This window comes from Rhinopithecus roxellana, chromosome 16 (assembly GCF_007565055.1).
Source record: "Rhinopithecus roxellana isolate Shanxi Qingling chromosome 16, ASM756505v1, whole genome shotgun sequence".
In the NCBI taxonomy this organism is placed as follows: Eukaryota; Metazoa; Chordata; class Mammalia; order Primates; family Cercopithecidae; genus Rhinopithecus; species Rhinopithecus roxellana.
Window position 1 is genome coordinate 39449646 of NC_044564.1, and position 25909 is coordinate 39475554.

The 25909-nt window shown below is 41.8% G+C and overlaps 1 protein-coding gene across 13 annotated transcripts in view; it reads right to left on the reverse strand.

The window, feature by feature from the left end:
* DIRAS2 (DIRAS family GTPase 2) overlaps window positions 1-25909 on the reverse strand; it is a 158450-nt gene that overhangs the window by 101626 nt on the left and 30915 nt on the right. For 4 of the 13 annotated variants that reach the window (XR_004054099.1, XR_004054100.1, XM_030920425.1 and 1 more), the window contains exons 3-5: window positions 24288-24334; window positions 5867-6150; window positions 2667-2809 (exon numbers count right to left, since the gene is read on the reverse strand). The exons of 1 other annotated variant lie outside the window; for it this stretch is intronic. The gene's annotated coding sequence lies outside the window, so the exon portion shown is untranslated. Of the gene's footprint in view, window positions 1-2584; window positions 2810-5866; window positions 6151-24287; window positions 24335-25909 lie in introns of all 13 variants that reach the window. 8 more of the 13 variants (XM_030920422.1, XM_030920424.1, XM_030920430.1 and 5 more) reach the window with 5 other exon arrangements.

The following is a 25909-nucleotide window of genomic DNA, read 5'->3' on the forward strand; positions in this document are numbered from 1 at the left end:
CCAGCTCTCTCCTGACATCAGAAAGAAGAAAGCCCTTCCCTCCTTCCTGTAGACAGTAGGAGGATTTGGGGCTCTGGGCTCCCTTCATGCTGCACCAGCACGCCCGCCCTGCTGTTGCATTGCCTCATAAAAAAAGTGGGCATGTGGAAAATGGAGCAGGAGCTGGTGCTTAGGCAGCAGTATTTTCCAGAATTCCCCAGAGCAGTCTTCCCACAACTCATTAATCTTTTGAATTTGCATTCATATTTGCTAAACAGCAATGAATCTGCAAAAGGTACCCAGAAAGGAGCCCTCTTTCAGAGCTGCTTTCCTACCTGCTCTTGGCCGTGGTCACCTGCTCCACACCGTGTACCCTTCTCTGCAGCCACACAGCATCAAGGCCCCAGGGGCTTGTGAAATTTCCCAGAGCCACACACTGCAGCCCGAGGGTGAGGAGCCACAACCTCAAACCCTCCAATGGGATTTCCCCATATTCCACAACCCTGCACAGAGCCTCACACAGTCACGAAGCCATCTGGCTGCTTCTACCCTAGTTCTCCCTCCTCCCCACCCCATGCGCTCCACCTGCCAACTTCCTTGCCTTCCTCTCACGTCTCTAATCCAGAGTGTCTCTATGCTGCTTCTTGTAGCGTGAAGAGTTCCCTTACATCATATCCTGAGTTCTTTCTTTCTTAGGCTTAAAATAAACTCTACTCTTAGGCCTGCAAACTCAGCTTTCAAGATGTAAAGTTAGCTTTTACAGTTAAAACTCCCTCTATGTTTTTCCAGGTAACCACCCATTCATTCCTTAGAGGGACGATCCTTCTGATTGCATAGATTGGAACCAAAAGCCTACAGTGTTTTAAAAATTAATTATTTGAAAAATACTTCAAAAATGTTTGTTTCCTCCATGGCACAAACAATAGGGTTCCCCCTATACTACACATTACAGGCCCTGCAGTCTAATAGTGTGTTAACCAATAGGTAGCTTTAGTTTTAATAATTTTTTCACACTGATCAACATTAACTGGAATACTGGAAAAAAAAACTGACCACGAAGTGAGACCTTAACCACCGGGGCGGCCTTGTCACACCAGGTGAGACCACCAGGTGAGAGCCCTGTCACCCCAGGTGAGAGCCCATTACACTAGGTGAGACTCCCTAATCTGCAAAATATTTTGTGTCAATAATGAAGTAATTAAACACCCTCGCCTGAGCGATGGTAACAGACTCCGTGGAGGTTGATCATCTCCTTTGAAACGAAGCTGTCCTACCATCTGCACCGTGCTTATAGAATTCACTTCCAAATTATTTCACCACAGGGTGTCTTCCGTTTATTTTTGCTGCCGTTTTATTTTTACTGCCATTCATTTCACTGCCATTTTTTAAATGGTTGCAATCTCCAAACATCCACTTAGGAAACACTGGCCCTCTCAGAAAGACATAGCTGACAGCTTGAAGAGTGGTTTGTCTGAAGCCCTAAAAGTGAGCCATCCAAATATGCATGTGTATGTTTCTGTAAAAATGGTGACTAGCTAAAATTGAAAAGTATTAGAACCCCAAAACCTGTGTATATGTGTATGATGGATGTCTGTATATATGTGTGTGTGTATCATTATGTATGTATATATGTATATCTCATTATATATGTATGTGTATAACCATGTATGCATATGTTACCGTTATGTACATATGCATATGCATTAGATGTATACATGTCATTGTGTACATATGATACCTGAACATATAATGTGCATGTGTGCATCATTAAGAATGTATATGTGTATGTATATGTGTATATCATTAGGTAGATATGTATGTATATCATTATGTATATGTGTATATGTATATCATGTATATATGTATACTTATCATTATGTGTGTGTATCATTATGTATGTATATGTGTGTATACACATATATCATGAATCCAGGAATTGCCTTTCTGATACAGATGCACTGAAAGTTTTATGCATGTTAAAGCAATTGGAAATTGAATCAGGACTTTTACCTGATTACCAATATAGGAAATGATTATTGCTCATTTATGTTTTCTCATGAGGTTCCTGTTTACAGGATACGATTCACTGGAAAATAATGCCAAGGGTTATAAAAGCAATTCACCGTGGAGTGTTGTTCTTTGTCTGTGCACAGAATGTGTAGCTCTTGCATACTCTTTTCAGGGTCAGAAGGAAACAGGAAGCCTTTAATGGAGAGCATTGATCACTCATCAGGGAAAGTCCTGCCGCACTGGGAGAAGGTGAGTCACTGCGCTGCCTTCAGCTGGCTGCGTGACTACATATTTAAGGTGAGCATTAACTATATTGACACACTGGGCATAACTGTAAAATTATTTTTAGACCCCTTCCCAAAGTTAGCGGCCTTCCTTGGTAGACTTGGGGAGCTTGGGTTTTATTGCTGTACCCAGACAACAAAGTGGGAGATTGTCACATCGCATCTCAGGCTTGTTGAAACGCGTAGGGACCCAGTGCTAGGACAAGAGGAGACTTTGGGAATCTTGGGCAGGGATGCGAGTCATTGGGGTCAGAATGTAGCAGGTGGTAGATTGTTGCCTTGCTGGCCCCCAGTGAATCTCATCTCCATACCTCTTTGCAAGGAGGCTTGGCTGCTGCTTTCTTCGAGAGGGGGAGGCTATGTCCACATCCTCTGAACTTGTGCTAGCCTTACCCGTTGCTTTCAGCAATAGCATCTGATGGGAGGGACTGGGTGCAGTGTCTGAGGCCAGGTACCAAGATCAGGAACAAGGTAAGGATGTCCACTCTCACACTGTGTTTCAACAGTTGTTAGTTCTGGAAGTTCTAGGCTGTGCACTAAGGACAGAAAAGGAAATAAAATACATAGAGATAAGAAAGGAAAAAATAAAACTTTCTTTACTTGTAGACGACATAATTTTCTATTTATAAAATCCAAGAACCTACCAAAAAATGACTAGAAATAGTAAGTAAAGTCAGTAAGTTCACATAAACACGCAACAATCAATTGTATTTCCCTATACTAACAATGAACAGCGCCATTTATAATTGCTTAAAAAAAAAAAACTAAACTAAATACTGTTGTAGGACTTTTTCCTTAGGGTCCTTGTCACACAACCAGGGAAGATTAGGCTTGCAGACACTTTGAAGGGTGAGAAAAATGGGATTTATTGGGCAAAAAGGAAACAGGGACTCTCAGGAAAGCGAGAGTCCTGCTAGCCAGTTTCCCACCTCACAGACTGAATCTCAGGTACCACCCTGAACAGGAAAGGCCAGGCTTCTCCCCGCTGCAAAGGGCGCCAACTTCCCACAGCTGCACCCCATTCTTCCAGTCCGCGGGCCAGTCCAAAGTTCTTCAGAGACCCCTTTATACTTGGCTGTCTCAATACTAAAGTATAACTCTAGCAAAACTTGTATAGAATTTTTATGCGAAAAACTACGCAACAATGAAGAAAGAAAAACAACATCTAAATAAATAAAGAGGCATCCTGTGTTCATGGATTGGAAAACTCAACATAGTAAAGATGTCATTTCTCCCCAAATTGATTCATAGGCTTAAGGCAATTTCTATCAAAATCCCAACCGCATTCATTATAGAGACAAGATTATTTTTAAATTTTATGTGAAAAATACAAAGAAACAAAAATAACTAAAATAATTTTGAAAATGAAGACTAACATGAGAGAATTATGAGTCACTTTATGGTCACACTAATCAAGGCTATATAGATTTGGCAGAGAGATCAACACAGATAGATCAATGTGCTAGAATACCTAATCCACAAATAAAATCATGCAAATATGTCCAACTGATTTTTTATACCCAAGTGTGAAAACGACTAAGGCCAGGCCTGGTGGCTCATGCCTGTAATCCCAGCACTTTGGGAGGCCGAGGCAGGTGGATCACCTGAGTTCAGGAGTTTGAGCCTGGCCAACATGGTGAAACCACATCTCTAAAAATAAAATTAAAAAAAAAATTAGCTGGGCGTGGTGGCACATGCCTGTAATCCTAGCTACTCTGGAGGCTGAGGCAGGAGAATCGCTTGAACCCAGGAGGTGGAGGTTGCGGTGAGGGGAGATCGCACCATTGAACTCCAACCTGGGTGACATAGTGAAACTCTGTCTGAAAAAAAAAAAAAAGAACTAAGTTTCATACATAATGTAAAATTTAACTTAAAATGAATCTAAGACTTAAATTATAAAATGTCAAACTGTAAAATTATTCCAAAAAAAGTAGGAGAAAATCAGAAAATCTTTAAGATCTATTGCTGGGCAAGGAGTTCCTCAAGTTAAGACCAAAAGTATGATCCATAAAAAAAAAACATTGGTAAACTGAAGTTCATCAAAATTAAAAACTTGTATTCTGCAATAGACCTCGTTAGAGAGGATGAAAGGCAAGCTACAAGTAGGAAGAAATATTTAAAAGCCACATATTCAACAAAAAATTAGTATTTTGGATGTATAAAAACTCTCAAAACTCAACAGTTAAAAAATGCAAACATTACAACCAGAAAATGGGCAAATGATAAACAGACATTTTACTAAGGAGGATACACAGATTACAAATAAGCATGCTAAAAAATTAGCATAGTCAGCCATTAAGGAAATTAAAACCACAATGAGATGTTACTACATACCCATCAGAATGGCTAAAATGAGATGTAGTGGCAACACCAAATGCTGTCAAAGATGTAGAGAAACTGGATCTTTCACACATTGCTGATAGGAATGTAAAGCGGTCTAGACACACTGAAAACCAGTTTGGCATTTTCTTTTAAAACTAAGAATGCACGGGCTAGGCACGGTGGCTCATGCTTGTAATCCCAGCACCTTGGGAGGCCAAAGTGGGCGGATTGTCTGAGCTCAGGAGTTTGAAACCAGCCTGGGCAACACGGTGAAACTCCCTCTCTACTAAAATACAAAAAATTGGCTTGGCATGGTGGCATGTGCCTGCAGTCCCAGCTACTTGGGAGGCTGAGGCAGGAGAATTCTCTGAACCCAGGAGGCAGAGGTTGCAGTGAACAGAGATCATGCCACTGCACTCCAGCCTGGGCAACAGAATGAGATTCCATATCAAAAAAACAAAAACAAAAACAAAAACAAAACACTAAGCATGCACTAGCATGTGACCGAGAAGCTTTACTCCTGGCCATCTATCCCAGAGAAGTAAAACTTATTTCCACAAAAAAACCTGCATATGTATGTTCATAGCAGTTTTATGTATAATAGCCCCAAACTGGAAAGAACCCAGATGTCCTTCAATAGGCGAATGATTTAAAAACTGTGAAATAGCCATACCGTGGAATATTACTCAGCCATAAAAAGAACTGTTGATACACATAAAAACCTCAATGAATCTCCAGAGAATTATGCTGAGTGAGGAAAACCAATCCCAAAATGTTACACACTGTGTGATTCTGTTTACATGTCATCCTGGTAATGACAAAATTATAGAAATGGAGCACATAGTAGTGGTTGCAGGGTGTCAAGGACTGGGGACAGGAGGAAAGTGGGTATGGCTATAAAAGGTTAACATGGGCCAGGTGCAGTGGCTCATGCCTGTAATCCTCGCACTATGGGAGGCCAAGGCAGGCAGATCACCTGAGGTCAGAGGTTTGGGACCAGCCTGGCCAATGTGGCAAAACCCTGTCTCTACTAAAAATACAAAAAAGTAGCTGGGTATGGTGGCGGGTGCATTTAGCTTTACTCCCAAGGCAATGTTTTTAATTTCATGTCTCCCAGGAGTGTGGGTAAAACCTTCGTCTTTACGTATCTTATGCAACAGGCAGATTAAGGCACCCTACCTCTGCAAAAAAGTGGCCACATCTTAATTCCTGGAACCTGAGAATACGTTATATTGCATGGTAAAGCAGAATTAGGTTGCTCATCAACCTACCTTAAAATAGAGAGATTATCCTGAAATATCCAGGGAAGTCCAGTGTCCTTAGAAAGGAAAGAGGTCAGCAGGAGGGTCAGCGTTAGAGTGATCTGATGTGATAAGGATGCAGCACCATTGCTGGCTTTGAGGATGAAGAACGGGCAATGAGTCAATAAGAGCAGGCAGACTCTAGAAGCTGTGGAGAGCAGGAAAATGAATTCTCCTCTAGAGACTCCAGAGAGGAATGCGTCCCTGCCAGCATCTTAATTTTAATCATATGAGACTCTTGTCAGACTTCTGGCCTACAAAACCATAAGACAATAAATTAATGCTCTTTTAAGTCACTAACTGCTGCTGCAATAAACAAATAATTTTTGCAGCTGCAATAGGCAACTATTAGATTTCAGTACCTGGAGGTGGAGTGCTACTATAACAAATTCCTAAAAATGTAGAAATCATTTTGGAATTGGGAAAGAGGCAGGAAGAATTTTGAGGAATGTAATAGGAAAAGTTAGACGGCCTTGTACAGACCTATATAAATATAAGCATTAATGACTCTGTTACGGATGACTCAGAAGGAAGTGAGGAGTAGGGTGGAGAAAATATACGTCATCTAGATGTATGTCATCACCTACATCATCAGAAATAGATTGGTGGTAGAAATATGTATGTTAAGGGTGCTTCTGGGGATGGTGCAGAAGGAAGTGAGGAATGTATTATTGGAAACTAGAGAAAAGGGGATTTTTGTGGTATGGTGACAGAAAGATCAGCTAAATTTTGTCCTATAATTACGCAGAAAGTGACACTTTAAGCAACAAACTTGTTTCCTTATCTGAGATGTTCAAAGTTTCTAAGACAAAGCCTGGTTACTTCTTGTTGCATAATGTAAAATATGAAAGAAAATAAATAAATTGAGGGAAGAACGTTTTAAAAAGCATGGAAGGGGAGCAGTCAGACGAGATCATGACAATTGGTAAAATTTGCAACTTTTCAAAATTTCAAATGATGCTAAAGTGAAGAGATTCTCTGTTAAAAAATAATGCTCTAGAGAAAAATTCAGGAATGTAGCCGCACAACCTCTTGCTACTATCAGAGAAAGATCAGGATGTCAGAATATTCAATCTTTGAGAAATTTAGGGTATGATTTATAGATTCCCCTTAGTTATCTCAGCAGATGCCAAAAATAGATATGGGATTACTTAGGAATGATCTGTGGAGGAGCCTCTGTTTAATGAAGTGAATCCTGGTGACACATACAAGAGGCCTACAAAGTTTCCGAGAATATAATGTCAGTAGAAATACAGCGATCATGAACCAAAAAAAAGTCAAAGAGAGCAGACTAAAAGAAGGCTGATGGACCTTCATGCTTCTCCAGACAGGAAACAGGGATCAGCTGCAAACTGCTCAGCTGCAAGCATGTGCTACCTTTCGTGATTATAAAAGAAAAAAAACCTCACAGAGGGAAGACCATCAAACTCAGAGAATGGAGCTGTGAGCTCAGGACAGAGCCAAGGACCATAGGTAATTATTCAAAGGTCTTGAAGCCTATGGAGTTTGTCAGGTTGGATTTTGAAATTGCTTGGAAATAGTAACTCATTTTACCTTCAATTCTCTCCCTTTTTAAGTGAGAATATCTTTATCTGCTATCCTATGCCTATGCCACCATTGTATTTTAGGAGCAGACAACTTTTTTCTTTAGTCCATGGTTGTAGAGGAATTGTGCCCCAGGATGGATTATAGGGTGATCCCCAAAATTAGGGCTTAGCCTGGGAGGCCACCTGGGTTTTTGGCTTCACACAGGAAGGCATTCAAGAACGAGCTGATAAAGTAAAAGAAAGTTTATTAAGAAAGTAAAGGAATAAAAGGGTGGCTACTCCTTAGGGATAGTAGCCCTGAAGCCTGCTGGTTCACTATTTTTATGGTTTTTTTTTAATCACATGCTAAACAAGGGTCAGATTATTCTTGAGCTCTCAGGGAAGGGGGCGGGAAATTCCTGGAACTAAGGGTTCCTCCCCCTTTCAGACCACATTGAGTAACTTCTGGACATTGTAGCTCCTTTGTTTTGGTCAATTTCTCCCATTTGGAATGTGTGTATTTACCCAATGCCCGTACCCACATTGTACCTACTAAGTAACTAACTTACTTTTGATTTTATAGGATCACAGGCAGAAGGGACTTGTTTAGTCTCAGATGAGGCTATGGACTTCGACTTTTGGGTCAATGCTGAAATGAGTGAAGACTTTGGTAGACTCTTGAGAAGGCATAATTGTGTTTTGAAATGTGAGAAGGATGAGATCTGGGAGGGGCTGGGGCAGAACAATATGGCCTGGCTCTGTGTCCCCACTCAAATCTCATCTTGAACTGTAATCCAAATTGTAATCCCCAAGTGTTGGGGGAGGGACCTTGTGGGAGTTGATTAGATCATGAGGATGGTTACTCCATACTGTTCTCATGATAGTGAGTGAGTTTTCTTGAGATCTGATGGTGTTTTAAAGGGCTTTTTGCCCCTTTGCTCTGCACTTCTTCTTCCTGCTGGCATGTGAATAAGAAGCTTTTCTTCCCTTTTGCTTTCAGTCATGATTTTAAGTTTCCTGAGGCCTTCCCAGCCATGCCAAACCGTGAGACAATTAAATCTCTTTCCTTTATAAATTACCCAGTCTCAGGCAGTTCTTTAGAACAGCGTGAGAATGGACTAATACATGTACATAATTGAAATGCTTTTTCCCCATTAATATGCCTTATGTCAATGTATTAGGTTGCAATTACTTTTGCACATATCTTGAGTTATCTGGACATGGGCTCCCACAGCCTTGGGCATCTCCACCCCTGTCACTTTGCAGGGTACAGCCCCCCTCCCAGCTGCTTTCATGGGCTGGTGTTGACTGCCTGAAGCTTTTCCAGGCACACAATGCAAGCTGTCAGTGGATCTACCGTTCTGGGGTCTGGGGGACAGTGTCCCTCTTCTCACAGCTCTACTAGGCAGTGCCCCAGTGGGGACTCTGTGTGGAGGCTCTGACTTCACATTTCCCTTCTACACTGCCCTAGCAGAGGTTCTCCATGAGAGCTCTGTCCCTGCAGCAAACTCCTGCCTGGACATCTGTGTATTTCCATACATCCTCTGAAATCTAGGTGGAGGTTCCCAAACCTGAATTCTTGACTTTTGTGTACCCACAGGCCCAACACCACATCTAAGTCACCAAGGCTTGGGGCTTGCACCCTCTTATCAACAGCCTGAGCTGTATGTTGGCCCCTTTTAGCCATGGCCGAAGCTAAAGCAGCTGGGACACAGGACACCATGTTCCAAGGCTTCATAGAGAAACGGGGCCTTGGGATGGGCCCACAATACCATTTTTCTCTCCTAGTTCTCCAGGCCTGTGATGGAAAGGGCTGCCATGAAAGTCTCTGACATGCCTTGGAGACATTTTCCCCGTTGTCTCAGCAATTAACATTTTGTTCCTTGTTACTTGTGCAAATTTCTCCAGCTAGCTTGAATTTCTCCCCAGAAAATAGGTTTTTTTCTTTTCTATTGCATTATCAGGATGCGAATTTTCCAAAGTTTTATGCTCTGCTTCCTCTTGAACACTTTGCCACTTAGAAATTTCTTCCCCCAGATACCCTAAATCATATCTCTCAAGTTCAAAGTTCCACAGATCTCTAGGGCAGGGGCAAAATGCCACCAGTCTCTTTGTTAAAGCATAGCAAGAGTTACTTTTATTCCATTTCCCAACAAATTTCTCATCATCTGAGATCACCTCAGTCGGAATGCCATTGTCCATATCACTATCAGTATTTTGGTCAAAGATGTTCAACAAGTCTCCAGGAAGTTTCAAACTTTCCCACGTCTTTCTGTCTTCTTCTGAGCCCTCCAAACTCTTCCACCTTCTGCCTGTTACCAAGTTCCAAAGTCACTTCCACATTTTGGAGTATCTTTATATCAGCACCCCACTCCTGGTGCTAATTTATGGTATTAGTTCATTCTCACGCTGTTATAAAGAACTGCCCAAGACTGGGTAATTTATGAAAGACATTTAATTGACTCACAGTTTCACATGGCTGGGAAAACCTCAGGAAACTTACAATCATGGTTAAGGCAAATGGGAAGAAGCACACCTTCTTCACCTTCAGCAGGAAGGAGAAGTGCAGAGTGAAGGTGGGAAAAGCCTTTATGAAACCATCATCTCTCATGAGAATTCACTCACCATCATAAGAACAGCATGGAGGAAATGCCCCTGTGATCTAATCACCTCCACAAGATCCCTCCCCCAACATGTGGGGATTACAATTCAGATTAAAATTCAAGATGAGATATGTGTGGGGACACAGAACCAAACCATATCTGTATATACACATGGGAGTCCCACCAAATATGGGACTCCATGGTTGATGTTTTTATAGCATTCTGCACTACAAAAAGCGATAGGGGCTTGGGGTTTCTGGCATGGGTGGGGGTGGTGTTAACATAAATCATGGAGGGTTATGGGAGGAATTGTATGGTGAGTCAAGGTTGTCTTGTTATGAAGATAAAAGCCTCTTAGGTAATAAAAGCAGCTGGCAGAAGAACACGTGATAGTCACTCCGGGCATGGTGTTCATCTTCCCTGGAGAGTTCATCTGTGGTTGATAAGATTCCCAGCGAGGGAATTCATGACAATTGAGATCTGTCTTTAAGCAGACAAGGGGAACTCAGAGAAAGCCCTTGTCTGCATTTGTTCTTCCCCATGAGTCGAGCCCTCAGTTTGAAGTAATCAGCATATGAAAGTGGCATGTGTTAGGGGTGGTATTTCCTGAAGTGCTTCATTGCTAAGGTTCTTAAAGTGAAGGAGGGAGACAGAAGATTTCAAAGTCAGAGTGATGTGAGGTAAGGAGGGTTTGACTAGCCATTGCTGGCTTTGAAGATTATAAACCAAAAATAAAATTCTAAGGCTTTCATCAACAGAATGGACCCCTCCTCTTGGCAAGGGCACTCTAAGGTAAACCTGAAACACTGGTTCAGGCCATGAGGTGGATGGGTGGTCACATGTGCCTCGTTATACCCGCCTCCCTTTGGAATTCAGGCACAGCTGATCAGCCTTAACATTAAAACAGAGACCTTAATACTGGCAGAACAGATTATTTGTAACAATAAGAACCTTTATGACAGATGGCAGTCCCTGAACAAAATCAAAGTATTTTACCCCAAAATATATTTATTTGACATGTTTTGAAATAGCCCCATAAAGCCATCTCTTGTGGGAAAAATCTACATTCTGTAGAGAATCCCCTTCCCTTTCCAGGTCTTTTGCCTGATCCAAGAGAGAATTAACTGAGAGTCTGGCACAAATTTTAGTCCAATAAGAAACATTTATAGTCTATTCTCTCTGAAGCCTGCTACCTGGAGGCTTCATCTGCATAATAAGAACCTTGGTCTCCACAACCTCTTATCTTAACCCAAATGCTCCCTTCTATTGATGCCAAGTATTTAGATAAACTCAACCAGTTGCCAGTCAGAAAATCTTTGAATCCACATGGAAACCTCCTACTTTAAGTTTTCCCACCTTTCTGGTCCCAACCAATGTACATCTTACATGTATTGATGGATGTCTTATGATATGGTTTGGCTCTGTCCCCAACCAAATCTCATTTTGAATTTTAGCTCCCACAATTCCCGTATGTCATGGGAGGGACCCAGTGGGAGGTAATTGAATCATGGAGTCAGGTCTTTCTCATGCTGTTCTCGTCATAGTGAATAAGTCTCACAAGATCTGATGGTTTTATAAAGAGGAGTTCCCTTCCACAAGCTCTCTCTTCCTTACCACCATGTAAGATGTGATTTAAGGCTCCTCCTTGCCTTTCATCATGATTGTAAAACTTCCCCAGTCATGTGGAACTGTGAGTCAATTAAATCTCTTTTCTTTATAAATTACCCAGTCTCAGGTGTGTCTTTATTAGAAGTGTGAGAACAGACTAATACATCATATGTCTCCCTAAAATGCATAAAACTAAGCTGTAGCCCTACCACCTTAGGTGCATGTTCTCAGGACCTCCTGGGGCTATGCCATGGGCCATGGTCACTGCCATGTGGTTCAGAGTCTCTTCAAATATTTTACAGAGTTGCCTCTTTTTGTCAACAAGATGGAGGAAAGGCCCACATACTAAGAAATGCAAGCAGCCTCTACCAACTGGGGAAACTGAGGAAATGGTTCTCCCTTAAGGACTCCAGAGAGGAATACAGCCACCAACATCCTGATTTCAGCCTTATGAGACTCACGTCACACTTCTGGTTTGCAGAACTGTAAGATAATACATTTGTGTTGTTTTAAGCCACTAAGTTTAGGATAATTTGTTGCAGCAGCAATAGAAAATAAATATATCTATCTTTGCATAATGAAGAGGCTACCTCTCTGGCCTCTTCACTATGCAAAGATGGGCATATTCCTTCGTTATACAAAGATAGACATATCCCCAAAACACTGTCTACCTCTGCCTCACCATAGAAGCAGCTGGCTAAAAGTTTAGACCAAAGATGGGCCCCTTTGTCTATATTTGCAAGTAAAGTGACCATTTTTGCCAATGAGCATAGCCTGTGGTGCAGACCTGTTTCCATATGTGCACAGACCTGTTGATGCTGGGAGTAGGTGCAGCCTCTTTATAATTCAAGCATCAGAAAAAGAAAAGAAAGGCTTTTGAGGTTTAACTTACTGCCAAATGCAAAACTGAATTTTGTTTCAAGAGATCCCAGGCTCCTGAGGGACTTGTTTCCACTGAGACAGCTGCTAAGCCTCTTAGGGAAGGTGATAGTTTATGTCCAAAAATTTCTTTATAAGAAATCTTCAACCAAACCACTCAGAGCTGCATGTTCTTTACATTCTGCATCTTTGTTATTCAGATCAATCCACTAGGCAGAAAGGAAGTATTTACTCAGCTACAATGTATGAAATTTGCATAGCAAAGAGATGGCAGCCTTGTTATTACCATAACAATATAGAATTGTTCTGCAAATATACATGGAATTGTGAATGTAGTCATATTCTCAGTCTGAAAGGGTCATTTTATAAATCCAAATAATATGGAAACTAATCAGGTTTCTGAGGAAAAAGTTGCTTTTTACAAGAAATGTAGTTTACCAGAGAAATTAAGGAATTTTTTCCCAAAAGTTTTGAATATAAAAAAAACATAATTAATGATGAGCTCCTACCTAGGTTAGAAGGCAAAATGTGAGAAATATTAGGAAAAAGTTGGTTGCAATGGGCATCTCTACAAGTTCACACTTTGTTTTCACAATTTATTGAAATACTTATGAGCTACTTGTAAATAAACTTAAAAAGAGATCAGCTGTAAAGTCTGGAAATTCTCAGTGTTTCTTTGCAGGTGCATATTCTGCCTGGTCATTTAAGAAGATGACCTAGAGGGACAAAAAATTTGAGAAGGGAGATAGAGGACAGATATTTCAGGGAGAAATAATCAGAGGGATATAATTTCAGAGAGAAATAGGAGATAAAATAGCAAATGTTGAATCAGGGCAAAAGAGGAAGAAGTGGAATGGAAAAGAAAGAGAAGATGCGATGTGATGTAGGAAAGGAGGAAGAACGCAGCAGCCACCTTCACTTCCAACCTGAAGACCCACCAGGATGGTGACTCTGTCTCCCTGGGAGTTCTCCTGTCCAGCAAGGCTGCAAAGGACTCTCCACCAAACCTTGTTCTGCCAGTCTCTTGTTGTCATGTTGTTTCCTCTTTAGGGAAAGTCCAGGTCTTCACATCTCCCAAAGCTAGCCCAGTTTTCAGGGAGAGGAGACCTCAGAGTGTGACAGAGCTGGGACCCTTCTTAGGGGCCTACCAGGTACCTTGCCTCTAAACCAAGCACGGAACTAAAGGAAAATCCTGATTTTCTTTGAGGGAAATCCCGGGCACCTAGCTAGCCCTGAAAAGTAAATGAGAAACTTCATAAGCAAGAAAGTAATTAGAAGCTAAAAATAATAGCCAAGGAAGTAGAGTCAGAAGATGTTTGGTTCCCTACAGAAACTAAAGATAACATCTTAACATATGTATTTTAGTTATTTTTCAGAAACCTAGACTCCCACCCAGTGTGTCTACTGGCACAGACCTCCCTTCTATTGTATCTCCCTTTTGTTGACCTCACATCAGGGAGAGCTGAGGAATGAACTCTGACTGCCATTCTTCATTCCAAATTTCTACCTGAGGGGCCTGGAGGAGGTCATAACCATGAGTCAGAGCTAACATTCATTTCTGCTGTTTCCAAATTTTTAGACAAAGTTTCACTTGCTTAATCAATCACAAATCAGAAAATCTTTGAATCCACCCATGACCTGTGGGCCTCCCACCCCATTGAAAATGTCCCAACTTTTGGGTCAAACCAATGTATTGCCTCCATGTATTGATTTGTAACTTTGCCTATAACCTCTGGCCCCTCACCTTTAAAAATACTTACATGTAAGGGAGGTAGGGTCTTGATACAGTTTGAATTTTGTGTCCCCACCCAATCTCATGTTGAATTGTAATTCCCAGTGTTGGAGGTGGGGCCTGGTAGGAAGTGATTGGAGTATGGCGGTGGTTTTTCATGGTTCCACACCATCCCCCTAGTGCTGTCTCATGCTAGCCTTCTCGCACGACTTGGTTGTTTTAAAGTGTGTGGCACCTTCCCCCTCTCTCCTCCTCCTGCTGCCAGCATGTAAGATGCACTTGCTTCCCCTTTGCCTTCCGCCGTGATTGCAAGCTTGCCAAGGCTTCCCAGAAGCAGAAGCCACTATGCTTCCTGTACAGCCTGCAGAACCATGAGCCAATTAAACTTCTTTTCTTTATAAATTACCCAGTCTCAGGTAGTTCTTCAGAGCAGTGAGAGAACAGACTAATATAGGTCTCAAGCATGAACTGCCCAATTCTCCTTGCTGGTGCCATGCAATAAATGCCTCACTTTGTCTCACTCTAATCCAGATGTCAGTGTTTGGCTTTGCCATGCAAAGCCAATGTGATCGCAGTGGTCCAAAAAAAACACCATCCATCCCTTGGAACATTTGGATATTTTGTTTATTTTTATACATTCTCCAACCCCCATATATCTCTCCTGGTAGGCAGTAAGCCCTGTAAGGGAGATTTGATCTCTCCCCTTTGGAAGCCTCGGTCCTGAAGCACCAGGACTTGATCTTCAACAGGCCTGGGGATGTGTCCCATACCCACTCATTACTTATATGACATTTATCAATGTATCTAAACCTTAATTTTCAGGTTTTTCAGCTATAACATGGAAATCATGGTATACTAATTGTCAAGGTGGTTGAGAAAATGAAACAAGAGAACGTGCATAAGCCACCCTAAACATAATAGTAGCATAACCTATAGACAGAACACCAGAATTATGGTACTGTTTTAGTTTCCTATGGTTGTTGTCAACCAGTGGTTTACAGCAACACCAGTTTTGTTATCTTAGAATTCTGGAGGTCCGAAGTCTGATAAAATTCTCACCAGCCTACAACAAGGTGGTGACAGGCTGCGTTCCCTCTGGAGCCTCTAGGGAAGAATGTTCTCTTCACTTTTCCAGCTGCTAGAGGCCATCCACATTCCTTGGGTTCTGGTCCCAAATCCCTCCAACCTCAGCTTCCATCATCACCTCTTCTCTGCCTCTGACTCTTCTGCCTGCTTCTTTTCCCTCATAAGGATCTTTGTGATGGCCTCGGGCCCATGCAGATAATCCAGGATCATCCTCCCATCTCAAAGTCCCTAACTTAATTACATCTGTAATCTGTAAAGGCCTTTTTACCACATGAGGTCACATATTCACAGGTTCAGGGAATTGAGGTGGACATGGCTGAGGCCACTATTCTGTCTGCCACAGATACCAAAACAAACTTCAAATGCTATAAGACTTGATAAAATAAAAGATATGACCAGAATTGAGAGGGAATTGTAGAAATTAGAACCCCTCCTCCCACATGAGATATGAGATGTGAGGGGCCACTGAAGATATGTCAAAATGGACCAAACAAGGAATAGAGTCTTGGGATGATGTTTGGAGTTACAAGATTACCAATGGAGAGACAAAAATAACTCATATCAAAAAATGGAAAGGAGACAAGGGCAAGGCAAATAGAGGCAAAAAGGTGATCCATCTTTATTAATGTGTAGTCAATGTATGAAATCTAAAGAAACAAAGTGAAAAACTAAAGAAATGGAAAAACATATTTAAAGCTATGGAAATAACCGTTGGCAAATTAAAATACTTTTTTTGTGTATTATGACACAATATACAAGTCTCTCTCTTTCTCTTTCTCTCTGTTTGTTTGCACTTTTATTTTGCTGGAGTAAAACATCCAAAGGGAGGAGGTCATCTTTTGGATTCCCTGCTGGCTAAAAATTTTCTTTGTTTTGCTCTCAGAGAACCTCTCTAGGCAGCTGATGATGCCTTCCTGATCCAGGACAGGTGAGCCCCCACAATTAGGGTTTAGCCCAAGAAGTTTCTTGGCTTCACTAAGGAACGAATTCAAGAGTGAGCCTGTAGTAGAAAACAGCTTAATTGAGGTAGCAGTGTTACAGCTCCATGACTGCTCCTGCAAAGCAGGGTTACCCCATAGGTTGTGTTTGGAGAGTAGCAGTTCAGAGGCAGTTTTGCAGTCATAGCCATACCTGCTTTTAATTACATGCAAATTAAGGGGTGGGTTATTCATAAATTTCTTTGGGCAGTAACTTCCAGGTGTTGCCATTGCAATGGTAAACCACCATGGCACTGGTGAGCATGTTTGATGAAGAGGTGCTTTCAGTGGCTGTTTCAGCCGCTGTTCTAGCCAGTCTTTCACCTGGTCTGGATGAAAGACCAGATGTCTTTCATCTGGTCCTGCCTCTTACCTCATTCCCTGCTCAGAGATTAGATACTTCTCGTTGCAGAAGGGTGAAGGCCCATTTTCTGTAACTGCTTTCTGCTGATTTTAGGGGCATAGGCCCTGCCTAGCATCAGAGGAGTAAAAATGTCTGGATACCTTATCTAGGGGGCCAAGAGGCAGGATGTTTTTATTCTCTGGATCAGTAGACAGAATGTGTTTGAAGCCTTGTGCCAGCATTGTCTTTACCTGGAACTGTTATAATCTAGAAGACATAAAGTTTACTAAGAGGTTAAAGTAGCAAGGGCCAAAGATTAGTAACAACAAGACAGCTATCGGAAGTCCTAGGATTGATAAAAAACCAAGTGAGACTTGGGATGGCACTTTCAATAGTGGACCAGATATAGTTGGGTTCAGTGCCCTAGTTAGATCTATGTAATCAGGTAGCGTGCTCATAGATCTTTTGAATGTGAACCTCGACATGCCCAGAGTTGTTAATATATGTGCAGTAAGTTTTACTAATAACTGCATAGACTTCACTTTGTTCAGCTAGTAAATAATCCAATACTAGTCTGTTATCGAGAACTACATTTGCCAAAGAGTCTAGGGACTCTTGAATTCCCTTTACTGCCTGACCTGCATTGGTGGCTAAGGATTCTAGGATTTCAGTCAAGCTCTTTAGGGTTGACTGATGGTAGGCACAGCTACCCCCCTGGATGCCACTAGTCCTACTGCTGCCCTGATTCCTGCCAGAATTAATCCTCTTGCTTGCTTCTTTCTGGTATTCCTGGGTCTTATGGGGTTATAGACTGTGACCCCTGAAGAGGCAAGGGTGGTCAACATACATTCGCCTCTGCTTCAAGCTTTTGATATACAAGGGAAAGCTACTCCTAAAAGAACAGGTGGCTCCTTGGAGAGTCAGCCATGGTTATGGGGTGTGACTTCTTCCCATTCATGGTCACAAACAAAAATGAGCCCTGTTGGGGCTCCAATAGAGGCCCTACAGGGTATGAGACCTATCCTTTGCTGCCAAACTGAGTCTATGAAACTATTCCTCCCCTGTTCCAGTGGAGGTGGTTGAGAAATCTTTGTTTTCCAGAAGTGGGCAGCACTCCCACCTTCCCAGCTTAGGCAGTTGTTCTTCCCCTGCATGTTGTGATCTGGGAGAAGGCACCATATATGGTCTGCTTGCTCACAAGTGGAATATCATTGACCTTGGTGCAGCCTTGGGAACTTGGCAACTAAAGTTGGACCAGAGCTTCACAGGGGAACTTCTGCTTTTGGGTTATTAACACAATAGCAGGCGCAAAAGATAGAATCATTAGTGCACTGGAGAGATAGATACACAACTTCCCAGGTGCAGGTGATAGTGGTTGGGGAGGTTCAGGTGGAATCCATTAGGTGGGAGAGTGTTCCTCATAGCAAGTAGGAGTCTGGGAACTTTGGGATCATATGGTTAGTTAGGAGGTCTGGGAATATGGCTGCAAGATTTTCCAGATAGGCCAGAAGGTGGAACTCTCTATCCTGGGGATGTTGATGGAAAATCCAGCAACCACGAAGATGATTCCCTGATGCCATAATTTTTGAAATATTTACCATAGAGTTATGTTCCCACCCACACTGCATCAGGATCATTGAGAGAGCCAACAGAATCAACAGTGACAGCATGGTGCCTGGTTGGGCATTAGAGTGGCTTCTACACCCAACAACCACAGAAGAGGTGTTTCCCAGGAAGACGTGGTTGGCCAAAGCAATGGAAAAGAAGTATTACAGTTAGGAAAAAGAGAAAAATTAACATGCCTATTCCCATCCACAGCATCACATTACCACTTCTGGCTGAGTGTTGATTCTTTTAATTAAGTAGTGGAGATCTTTTAAAGGTTCATAGATGTAATCGTGGTGTTCTCATTTTATGCCTGCAATGCGTAAGAAATAGGTTTAATCCTGGACAGGTGTACCTGACTAGTTATTCCCTGGAGTTTAACATTAGTAGGGTACTCAGCAACACTTGACAAGCATCCTTCCACTTTGGTTGTAATCCCTTGGAGGATTTTTCTTTTTAAGTTTTTAGTAAGACTAAGTCTTCTAGGAGGAGGCAATACTTTATTTCTATATTCTTAAAGGGTCTTGTGAACCTGGCCTAAATTGTAAAGGGGGCATAGTGAGGTGTCTCCAATCCCGTTTTGTGTCATGGACTGAATTAGCTTTTTAAAGAATTTTTTTGTGTGTGTGGAAGGGGGATTTCCTTTGGCCAACAGACTTAGAATCAAAAGACTCATAGTGGATTAAACATTCTAGGCCAGATGGGAATGGAGGTAGGCAGGTACTCATTAGCCCTTAAAACCATTTTAAGCACTATGAGAGTCAAAAACTAAAAGCCAAAAATAAGGTTGTAAAACTGATTTATCTGTACATCCTGTGCATTGAGCTACTGTAATCTGACTTGTAGCAATTAGCTATACCAAACACAAGCATTTTGTTTAGGCGTCTGTGTGCCTTTTTTTTAATTTGGAGGGGCTGAATTAATTTTATCCCTTAAAACCTAGCCCTTGCAATCTTGCATGCCCACTTATTCCACTATAGTTCCTGGACCTGAAGGAATTAAATCATTTTAAATTCTAGATGTAAAACAAAACAGAGAATTAGCAATGTTTCAAGCAAAAAGGTCATACACGCTGCCTAGTTTTGAGAATGACAGCAACAGAAGCTCATGGGTAGCTAAACATTTAAATTATTTAGTATCAAGACATAGAACAAGTTATATTCAGTTAGAGGCAAAATTATTAAATGAATACACGCTTTTCTCCGTGTCTCATGAAAGCAGTTTACTTTGATTGTCTCCTTTGCCCAGGTTTAAAGACAAGGCTTTGGTTAACTTGAGTTTGATGTTAGATACTGGCAGGAATTGGTGCCATCTCCAGATGAGCTATGCATACCCAGGAATCAAAGCCCTGTAACTTAACAGCACATGGATTAGTTAATAGCACCTGATAAGGAACTTGTCAGAGGGCTGGAGGTGGTGATACTGGAGTTCATGACCTGACTGGAAGCTATAAAAATATTTTATAACCTTGTAGTGATTAATTTTTATAGCTTTGATAAACCCTAGCAACAAGCAAGAGATTTAAACTAGGATTCAATTCTGAGGGCATTTGTCAAAGGTGTTAAAGTCCCAAAATATTTTATCAGTGTGGAACTACAGGTTATTGTAAGCAATAGTTACTTATTTATCCAAAGTTAAATACTCTTAGCAGTGTGATTACCTCTCCATATGGGAACTCCACTTAAATAACCTGAAAGTTGAATTTGATGAAGAAAAACATAATACTTGAATTTAATCAGATGCAGGAAAAGTGTATTTAAGATTATGAGTGTAGCAGGGGAACTGAGAAAGTTTTCTGGTTAGTTACACTGAAAATTTAGAAATATCAAGAAAAACCAAGAGTATAGAATCAAGTTATATTGGAAAAAAAAAAAGGCAGCTTTTACAGACCTCTAAGACAAAACACTTTAGTATCAGGCCACAATAACAGTCGGAACCAGAAGAGAAAATGTCACAGGAGCTGATGAAAAGGCTAAAGGAGACAGTTATATGACTCTGAGAAGCAAGAGGATTTTAAAAGAAATAGAATATAAAATCAAAAAGCAAAATTTTGGGTAATTTAGCAAATTAATACTGTAGGAAACTTTGGTTTGACATGGAGACTATTTTTAGAAAGTCTATTATACATAATTTTCTTTTCATTACAGCTAGCTTAATCACACACAAAATTCCTTTCATAAATTCCCCTTTATGAACCTTATCACAACTTACATATACCATCCACCACATGCTTGGACAGTATGACTTGTCCTATACTAACTCTTTTTTAAATAACCAGTCATTTTACTCTAGGATAAGAGTTTACTATAGAAGATCCTTTTCATATAAAATTACTCTATATCCTTCCTTGCAAAAAAATACATTTTTTATCTAGAGTTTTCTTTATATCTCTTTTTTTTCCCCCACTCACTGGTCCCTTCATAAGTTGAACCTCACCTTCATTGACTTCTGAATTTGACAAAAATTACTCTTTTTCCCAATAAAGAATATATTTTCCCTGGTACATTTTATATAAACCTAGGAGGCAAGAAATCCTGAACTTCCCAACAGACAATGGCATTCTGTAGATGAGAACCATTTCACAATTTTAAGGTTTTCAACTATACAAAAAGCTTGCTATTTAAAGACATTTTAACCAGTTCAAAACCTACAAACAACAGTGGTTTACCTTAAAGTTAAATTGTAAAAGACACAACATTCTTTTCAAACTAAGAAGTTCAGACTAGACTTACATGTTTAATTTATTCTTGCTCTTTTATTTATAAGCCAATCTGATAGCATGCTAGACACAGGACATGCCACAATACCTTCTATACACATAAACAAACACATCAAACAAAGGGCCTATACAAGATAACACGATCCAAATTATTTACAAAACTGGGACCTGTCTACCCGACCAAACCTTATTTGCCCCAATAGGTATGGAAGACATGAAGAGGCAGGGAAGGGGATCCTGTAGCAGCCAATAAGGAAGCAAGGGGCAAACTGTGTTACTGAAGGGGAGACCTGAGTCTCTGAGCTGCTGGAGAGCTCACCCAGCAGTGGGACACTAAAGAAAAATGTTCAGGCGGCCTCTAGTCTGCCACTGCAGGAAGCTGTCTGTCAGGTAAAGGATCTAAGATCCCTAATAAACTTACTTGAGCAAAGCAGCTCATTGGGGCTAGTGGAAGAAGGTTAGCTCTAGAATTGATGGGGAACTTTTTCTCTCTCTCATCAGGGACAGTCAGGACAGTCTCATTGTCAATGGCCCTTTTGTTCATAGTAGGCACATTGATTCTGGCCCAGGGGCCAAACAGTTGGGGGCTCTCATCTGGGCATTCCAGACACTGATCTTGTGACACTTTCTCGGGATGGGTAACCGTGAGGAGGAAGGCGGCTTAAAGCATATGCTAATAATTGCACTTTTTGGCTATTTCTTAGGGTTTTGCCTCTTCTTCTCCTCTGTCACTGTTGTTGTAAACCCAAAAGTCGTGTTTAAGAGTTGGATTATGGGGGTGTGAGACCCCTTGCTGCTGCTTTTTGTAGCATTTTCCTGATGTCAGGGGAAGACTTGAGTAATAAAATGCATACCCAGGAGAGTCTGCCTTTCTGGGGAGTCTGGATCTGTGTTAGTATATTTCTTGAGTGCCTCAACCAAACGACCCTGAAACAGAGTGGGACTTTCATATTTTCGCTGAGTTATTTCTCTAACCTTGTCATAATTGATTGGCTAAACCACACCCTTTTCCCACTGCATTTCTTCCACAGCACAGCAAGTAGATGATAATACTTGCAAGTCATGACAAGTTAAGTTGAAGAACATAGGCAACTTAAAAAACTCCTCTATAAACTTTTCTGGATTCTCTGAAAACTAGCCAAATTTTCTTTGTTAAATAAAGCCAAATCAGACATAGAAAATAGCACATGTACTCTAAGTGCTCCCCAATTTTCATCAGCTACTTCCTGCAATGGACACAGGTTTGACTTTTAGGGGCTGATATGGGGTCCACTTCTGGAGGTATTGGTTGGACCTACTCTTTTGAGCAGTAAGAGGTATAGGCTGGAGCTAGCTGGATAAGGGGGAGAGGTGCCTGATGACCTTGGGATGGAATCCTTTGTTAGAAAACCGGCAGCACCCTCCTCAGAACGGGGGCACTGAGGAGGCTCCAGGAAGGGCATAGACCTTCTGGAAGAGCAGCTAGGAATGCCATTTGATGCAGGGCAAGCTAGCCCCAAAATTGGGGCTTAGCCTGGGAAAGTTCTTGGCTTCACTCAGGAAAGGATTCAAGAATCAGCTGGTGGTAGAAAAAAAATGACTTTATTGAAGCAACAGTGTTACAGCTCTGTGACTGCCCCTGCAGAGCCAGGATACCTCAAAGGCGGTGTGTTTGAGTAGCAGCTCAGAGGCTGTTCTCCAGTTATATTTATACATACCTTTAATTACATGCAAGTTAAGGGGTGGGTTACTCAGAAATTTCTAGAACAGAAGTGGTAACTTCCAGGTGTTGGCACAGCAATGGTAAACCATCACGGTGCTGGTGGGCATGCCTCTTCCCTGTTTCAACCAGTCTTCAGTCTGGCCCAAAGTGAAATCCCACCTGCTACCTCACTTCCAGTGGTGTCTGCAGTGACATTTTGTTCCCTCTTTTGAAATCATTTTCAGTGGGGTCTCTTGTGGGTGGGACATTAAGCACAAGTGCTCAGTCAACTGCACTGAACCAGAAATTCTGCATCTGTGCTGACCTGAGACGCTTTCTGGCAAACCAAGTGTATAAACCATGCAGACCATGGGACAGATGCCACACCGCTCTCTCACACCTTCATGCGCGTCCTTCAGTGTTGTGCAGCAGCAGCCTCTAAGGAAAGCAGCCCTGAGATGCATTTTTAAAACATTTTTACTATTTGATTTGATTTTTACAACTGTGAGGCACAGATGTATTACTGGGGAAAAAAATATGTAGAAGACATGGCTGGATGTGTGTTATGAGAAAGAGGTCAAGTGCAAATGAGGAAAAGAGGAACTCATGAACCTCTTCTGCCTTTTGGCGAGTGGCCAGTCAATTGAAACTGTGAAGCAGAAGGTAGCGATGGACAGTCATTCCTGTGGGTGCCACAGGAACCCACAAAGGGGAAACTTCCTCTTTGTCCTTGGAAAAGTCACTGAAAATCAACTGACAAGAGACAGACTAATTGGAGAAAAGGCACACATATTTATTAATGTGCATAGGAATCTTACGAAGATCTCCAAGAAATGGTAAGGTGGTTGACACATTTACACTATCTTTTTTAAGCCTTCTTTGATACAGGGTCTCACTCTCTTGCCCAGGCTATAGTACAATGGCAGAATCACGGTTTACTGTAGCCTCAAATTCCTGGGCTCAAGCAGTCCTTCAAACAATCCCACTTCAGCCTCCTGAGTAGCGGGAACTATAGGTCTGTGCCTCCATGCCTGACTAATTCTTTTCATTTTTTGTAGAGATGCGGGTCTCACTACATTGCCTTGAACTTGAACTTCTGGCCTCAAGTGATCCTCCTGCCTTGGCCTCCCAAAGTGCTGGAATTACAGGCAGGAGTCACCACATCCAGCCTATACACAGCTTAAGGTTACAGAAAAAATGTGGGCTTGGAGTCCACCCAAAAACCGGTTGTGGCAGTAAATCAAGTTATGATGTCAAGGCAGGTTATGGGAGGAAGAGAAGAGGAGGTCTGGCTTGCAAATGTGGTCTTATTATACAGGTGAAACCTTACAGGTAACAGTCCTCAGAGAGAATAGATGGTAAATGTTTATTTCAGAAATTTAAGGCATCAGACTCTGTTAATCTTTTCTTGATCTGGACAAGGGTGAGCCTCAAAGAAAACCTGGCTGCACCATGCTGATTCTGTACAGATGCAAATCTCCCTGCAAAGACAGCTTTGCAGGGCTACCTCTATTTGCAGGCCCTCTGCACAACCACCTCAAAATATGTCAAATAAGGATATTTGGAGGTGAAATATTTTGGTTTCCTCCATTACAAATCCAGATCTGACACAAGATAGTATCATTTACTCACTGTATAGCTTTGGCCAAGTGGTTTGAATTCTCTGTCCCTCAGTTTATCTGTAAAATGAAGAAAATAATAGCACGTACTTCACAGAGTTTAATGATAATTGAATTAATATAAGCAAAAAACTTCTAATAATGCTTGGCACATAGTAAATAACCAACCTGTTATTAGAAGACAGAATCCATGGATTTACTGTTAGTATAAATAATGTGCTCTCTGCTACACAGAAAAGCAGTCTTCAAGGGGAGGATCCATTTTCCATTTGGAATCCAAGCAGAAGCGGCCTCCCTGAGCGAGGAAGGTAGGCCACAAAGAACAGAAGGTAGATCCATGTGTGCAGGGCAGGGCCATGGCTGTAGCAGCAATGCCCATTCCTGGCCACAAGCACAGATGAAGGTGCTACCAGGATCCAGAACCAGGCACTGAAGAGGGAAGTGGGCAAGCCATGTAAGTGATCACAAAGCACTTAGGTCATGAGAAGAGGTGACCCAGACCCCACTCCCCAAACCATCATGACAGGAAGGAAGCACAAACTCGCTGCCAACGGGAGCTTTTTAATTAGTATGTTCATTAAACTGATGCCAGCTCTCATTTCAGAATGCAAATTCAGTCTTTCCCAAAAAATCCTTGGATATCTTCAGGAAGTCCCAAGTTACTGTTAAATGTGGACACTTGCATCCCTTCTATTTTTGCTTTTTCAGAAGCAGACGCAGATTTGAGATCCCAGTAGAAAGAATGTATTTGGCAGGTGCATGGTACCCCAGCAAGGGAGTAGGGACATGGAACCAGGAGGGGAAGGTGAGAACAGGAAGGGAAGGCAGCCCAGCTGTGAGCCACTGGAGCACAAGAAAACTGCAGAACCACCTGTGCTTCTTCCTGAGGGATGACAGAGCCGGGACATTCAGACACCAGCCTGTCAGTCATTGGTGGAGGGCTGCCAAGGTTATTAATTCCCTAGCACTCAAACCACCCCGGACGTGGGCAGAGAGACCTCCTGAGGCTTAGGAGAATGTCTTCAGGCAAAGAAGAAGTTGAAACTCAGATAGAATCCACAGACCACAGGGGTGTGAGTGAGTTACCAACAGTTCCGGTTACACTTACATTTAGGGAGAAGATTCTGGAGCCCAACATAGATAGATCAAGGTAAAGAGCATCCCTCCCAGAAGGTTGCCAGGATGCTCTAGAGCTCATGAGATTTGCTCTTGCTGACGCTGAGAAGCAGGAAGGAGTGGGAATGGAGAGTGCAGGCTTTGAAATCCACCCATCCGGGGCTGCCTCCCTGCTCTGCTCTCACAGCTCTGTGATCTTGCGCAAGTTCCATCGCACCTCTGGGTGAGATTTCCCGTCTGTCAAATGGGGTTGATGATAATACCTGTAGGGCTGTTGTGAGGACCTAACACAGTCATACAGATAAAGCACTTAAAAAGCACTCACCCTTAAGCACTCAAACGTTTGTATTCTACATCTTTTGTCAATTGTCTTTGTTTATAAATGCTCTGGCATGCTGGGTGCTCAAAAGGTGTTGACAATAATTTATTCACTACAACGCACCAAGAATTAAGTGAAATATTGCAAAGAAAATAAAAACTAGCGTTCATCATATCCTACGCTGGGCCTCAGAGAACCAG